Source organism: Haliotis rubra, unplaced genomic scaffold (assembly GCF_003918875.1).
Source record: "Haliotis rubra isolate DU_JTF1 unplaced genomic scaffold, ASM391887v1 Scf1, whole genome shotgun sequence".
In the NCBI taxonomy this organism is placed as follows: Eukaryota; Metazoa; Mollusca; class Gastropoda; order Lepetellida; family Haliotidae; genus Haliotis; species Haliotis rubra.
The window spans coordinates 3,987,916-3,993,915 of NW_025764891.1; positions in this window are offsets into that span (position 1 = coordinate 3,987,916).

Sequence of the window (6,000 nt, forward strand, 5' to 3'; positions counted from 1 at the left end):
GTAACACAAAACAGCTAAGTTACATACAAGTGCTGTTTGCTTCATAACTATCGCCGTCATCCTTTATCAACCGATTATTTTAGGAACGTTTTGAAACAATAATCCAGCTAAAACTCATGGAACCGTTTACCATCATTACGTAACCATGGTAACACTGGCAACGCCCTTTATGAAATATATAAAATGAATATATCATTACTTTCTTATTAGTGTAGTATGCTGTGAGATCTTCGCATGCAACGTCATGGCATTCCGAAATGCTGTACAGGTTGACAAAACGTATCCATGGCAACGTCTTGACGCACCTTCCAAGTAATGCCGTCGTCACCACCTCACCACAGAACCATATTTGTCTGGGTTAAAGAACGTTCCTGTTAAGGCACATGTATTTCCAGACAAATCGATGCGTCATGCAAAAGCGTGCTAATTAAACATACCACAGCGGGGAACATCAATTTTATGCTTTAAATTAACAATGTTATTGAATAAAAACGGTTGTTCAATACTGTAAATGACATTTTCGGATCATTAAAGATACGTCTGACAAAGGTAATGTAAAATACGTTTTTTCCTTTTCTTTGAACTTCGAAATTCAATACACTGAAATACCTGAATCGAAGTCTGGATGAAATATAATGTCCGTTTTTCACAATCAACACAGTCTGTGGCAAGTTTTGTTTAGTTATTATATAACGCCGAACTCAGAAATATTCCAGTTATTTAACGGGGGTCTGTAAATAATCGAGTCTGGACCAGACAGTCCAGTGATTGACATCATGTATATCGATTTGTGCAATTTGGATGCGTCAGTATCAGCTCAGTCAAAGAGCCTGACAAACTGAAAACTAATTCTAACCCTGGTCTTTACGGACTCTATTTAAAGGAGATTAACTGAAATCAAATGAAAGCAGGGAAACACACCTGTACACAAGTATCAACATCATATAAACATAAACATGTTGTTTATCAACGCATGTATTTGATTACCTGAGAAATTGGTCAAATCCTTAACGATGTCCCCGCTATACTAGACCAGTACCTGGTAGACACGATGCGCAATAGCTTCTGTGCATCCTGTCTGTCTCAAAGGTCTTCCCGGGGTATTGGAAGTTCAAGTACACATGCTATTCCCAGCCTGATATGGTAGCCATGGGTAAATAAATTGTGCAATTGTAACCTTTGCTATGCATTCAGCGACCATGGCCGTTTCTTCAACCCTTCCAAATCATAATGTCAATAGGGATATAAGGTCTATATCTATAGGTCATCTGTACTATATGCACATAGTTACCACTCTGTGGCCTTCACGTAGTGAGTGAGTAAGTATGGTTTTACGCCGCTTTTAGCAATATTCCAGCAATATCACGGCGGGGAACACGAAAAATAGGCTTCACACTTTGTACCCATGTGAGGAATCGAACTCGTCTCTTCGCCTTGACGAGCGAACGCTTTAACCACTAGGCTACCCCACCGCCCTGCCTTCACATAGACAGCTCAGAGATGATTGGTGAAGTCCAAGAGCAACGTGACCATCTACAGAACCCGGATGAACATTCATCAGCAGGCCGACATTTAGTTATTTTATCTTATTTAAAATCCATTTATCTAGAAAACAAATCCAAAATGGAGCCCACAACAATCTTCTAGACTTGCCAAATTATTCTAATCTTGAATAGTATTTTATGTACAATCTGGGATATAGAAGATTAATAACTATACATTTAATATATAACAGATGTTTTAAAACTTTAACTGTATGTATCTTTCCTCCTCAGGTATCACGAAGCGATGTAACTGGAAACATTTTCAGAGCGACCACTCACTCACTCACTCACTCACTCACTCTTTACTTCTTCTCCAGCGAGCTATGCCCTTAAATGAAACTACCTATAGCGTTCAAGTTACTAAATTGAAGGAATCTTTGTGATTCGCCAAAACTACATCTCTACGCAACAGTCTCTATTATTTTCTATTTTTATTTTGTGTGTCACCTTTACTTGTTGTTTTTTTCATTGGGGCGACAACGCTGCAAAGGCCGTTATTGGATTCAATATATACCTGTAAACAATTGAGTTCAAAGCTCTCATTAGAAATGCAATCTGATAATACGTGAAAGTTATCATCACACATTTGTACCCACCTGAGCGATTTCAGCGATTGTTTGAAGTCAATGTCTGCAGTGTTGAGAATTGTCTCCAGCAAAGATGGCGTGAAGAGGATGCGAGTGATGTTGTTGTTGCTGATGTTTTGACACAGTATGTGAGGGTCGTAGATGACGCAGTTGGGAATAATACACATTGGCACACCTGGAGAAGAACATGGCAATGATTGTGTCAGCTTGATATGGTGGAAGTGATGCGGTTCTTGGATGTTTTCCATCTCGGCGAGACCCACGTGCAAGGGTACCGAGCTCACAAACCTAACAATCTTGGATTCTAACCACGCCCACAGGTTCCTGATACGCCAAAGACGCGCAACACTGCAGAACAAAACGGTTCCTCAGATCAAGTATATATACCTCGTATAAGTCAATATAGACATTACAGAGGACAGAAGAGGTGAATTGTCACGTTTACCATGTCTATATCAACACGAACAGTAATAAATAATATATGCTATTGGATAAATACCATGACTTTATGTAAATATTTCCTATAATTTAGTAAACGGAAATTCTATTTTTTACAATGAAGTACATTCACTTACAATAATGTCTTTTAATTAGGTCGGAGAATCCAATTAATATGCTCCAAGAAACAAACACAATGGACATACCAGGAACCGTACGCTCTGTCACGTCTCCGCGAGCAGGAATATATATTATTATATCTGAATATGTGATAGACCAGAGGTCTAAACTTCGGTTTGACTATTTAGCTGAACAGAGAAAATCTGTTTACCTTTGAGTATGGGCCGGAGCATCTCCCATACAAAGAATATGTTGCTGCCCTCTGTTTCCCCTTCACCATACGGGTAACTGATGTGACGCCAGTGATAGGAAAATACGGCTCCCCGGTGGGGACACATTATACCTTGAAGGACGAGAATATACAGTTACGCGCACTTTCATAATAATAAAATACGCTCTGTGTTACAAGATAGATTAACATTTATCAGTATTACTTTATCATTAATGATGGGACTTCCTCAATTAAATAGTTTTGTTGGTAGTTACTCAGGTCACCAATCAAGTGAAATTAAGCAACGTTGGGCAGCGGAGAGTCTTTGGATGGGTGACCGTGTTTGGCAGCTTGACTCCTGAGAGTTTCTAGTCCTGCCCAACAATGAAGCACACGTGATACATGTGGTCTCACCTTAGGCAAGTAAGTTTGTTCAAAATTGCCTCTGTTCACCCAGCAGAAAATGGGTGCCCGGTGGGATAAAGTCACAGGCAGCTTGGGTTATCCAGGGTAATAAAATCAGATTGTTTGGGCGATTCGAGCATGCTTTGTGCATGGGGCAATGCGCATGATATATGGACTATTATTATTATGATACAGTCCTTGCATGGCATTTATAAGTGATTCACATAAAGGGTATGTGGTTATCCGTAAATTTACTCAGATTCAGTGAAGGTATCACTCCAGGGATCAGCTTACTAAAGCTAAGCACTCATAATATTTTTCTTTCAGAAACATATCTTTTCGACTCAATCCAGTATTGCATGCATGAGCAATCGTTCACACTGTAAAGTCTGAATACTAGATTAAATATGGTGGCCTCTCTCCACTATTCTTGGTTTGTTTGTGTGGTTTAGCACCACGCTCAGGATTCAGAATTATCAGTATTATATGTATAAATATTCGACTCTAGACAAGCCATCTAGTGACCCGCATGATGAACAACGACCCCACTCGATCATTATATTGATAAAAGGTCGCATTATATTGACAACAAAGTGTGTAAACATTAGACATCATTGCCACCAGGACCTAACTGGTCGAGTGTGTTCACCTTTAGGTCTGCCTGTTGTTCCAGACGAGTACACGATATAGGCAAGGTTGTCAAGCGTCACCTCTTGTTGTATTTGGTCGCCTTTGTGTTGGTCGATCTGTTGCTGCAGGCGATCTTGCCAGCCTTCCGCCATTATAACCACATTGGGCGAATCTGGAAATGTAAAAATAGTTGTATTCTGTCTTTTCAGAGAGAAAGACACGGAGAGAGAGGCAGACAGACAGGCAGGCAGAGAGAGAGAGGGGCAGAGAGAGAATGACAGTTGGTATAACGGAATAATTCCTTGAAGAAATTAACAACTTGTATTTGGCTTAAGACAAAATGAAATAGAGGCATCAAAAGGCGAGAGAGAGAGAGAGAGAGGAGGGAGGATATAAACTATACTTATTCCCCAGAATACACTCTTCCGTTCAACATACGTCATGTTTATGAATAGACCTTGTCCTATTATTTCCCAATGACGCATCCTTCAATCACACTATACCATTAAGCCTGATTCGTGCAGTAAAAACGTGGCTGTCAATCAGTAGTTCAACGACATCATTACAGGTCAGATATAAAATATATTGATTGACCAATTTCTTCGACATCGTCATCACTCGTGGTGTTAGGAAACACATATCACTTGAGAAATCGGGATGGCGGGAAAATGGTTTTAGACGTTCCATTTCAGTGATGCAGTTGACATAATGCGAAAAGAAATTAATATCAAGATTCTTCCAAGTTGGTCTGACGCCTAAAGCCACCCTCTTGAGGGTGCAATGGTCGAAGCTCATTCTTGGTGTTCATCAGCGAAGACTCGCTGCTAAAGTGCTAAACGCCAATCTCTCATTCACAATTACCTGAAAACCAGTCCAAAACATAGTTCAATATTTCTACAACTGTACCCTATTTTTGTGAGTGAGGGATTATGATTTTACGCAGCAATATCCAGTTCTTATAATCAGTGTGCGAAATAGCCACTGGCCCGCTAGCCCGTGGCTAGCAAAAATCCAGTCGGCCAGTAAATCTCCCCAGTCATTAGCCCGACTGTCTAGTGAATTTTCATGGGGTCATTTTGTAAATACATGTATATCACTCTCTCCTACTTGTTAAGTTACACAATATACTTTTAAATCATGCAAGATTACAGCCTGATAAAAATGTTCATCATATCAGCAGCTTAATGATGACCTATTTAAGTTATTTGAGCAAAAACAAAATATTTCAGAAATTCAGACATGGGTTTCTTATTTGTTTTTGGTGGTATTTTACATTTTGTAATCTTTTGCTTAGTTTCTACGTTCACATTTCGTGCCAGTGAATTATTTTGTGGCCAGCCAGCATAGCAAAATTTGGGCACACGATTATATTGACATTGTGAGGAATCGAATACATAGGATCGGCGAATGTATAACATGCCCTCTGTTTAAGGCATATATTAGATGGGAGCCATCAATTAACGGTGGATGACATTATTCTGTCTTACACATTCTATTGTCGAGGGCGATAAGGTCATTGTATAAATAAGAGCCATCAGAGTGAGACATTCTGTTCCGACATGGTCTAAAGGTAGTTGTCATGTTTGGTGTTTGATGACACTCAGCAGTATTCTAGGTATATAACACCGGAGTAAGAGTAATGGGGAGATGGTGACAGGGTGACATCACGAAGCAAAGGAAATCTCTCTTCCTTCTCTAGCTTCACAAATTGTGTGAAAGACAACGTCCACATGACGTCTTCATCAACCGACCCGTGACATTCCTGGACAGATCCTCCGAAGTGAGAACAGCCACCGGCTCTGCATCTTTCAGGATCGACTCCAGCAGTGGGGTCGGGTAGGATGTGTCGATGGGCAGGTAAGCTCCTCCTGCAAAATAAATGTTTAATTGATTGATGAACATGGTTGCGTCTTCAGTGGCGTAATCGGGGCTTGCGGGAACCTCCGGAGATTTTACGAACGCTTCTAGTTAATGCAGAATTCGTACTGATAACAGAATGAGCGAGGCTTGTGTGGATGTAAGATGTACATGTTATATTGGCTTATATGAATTGGCGTCAGCATGT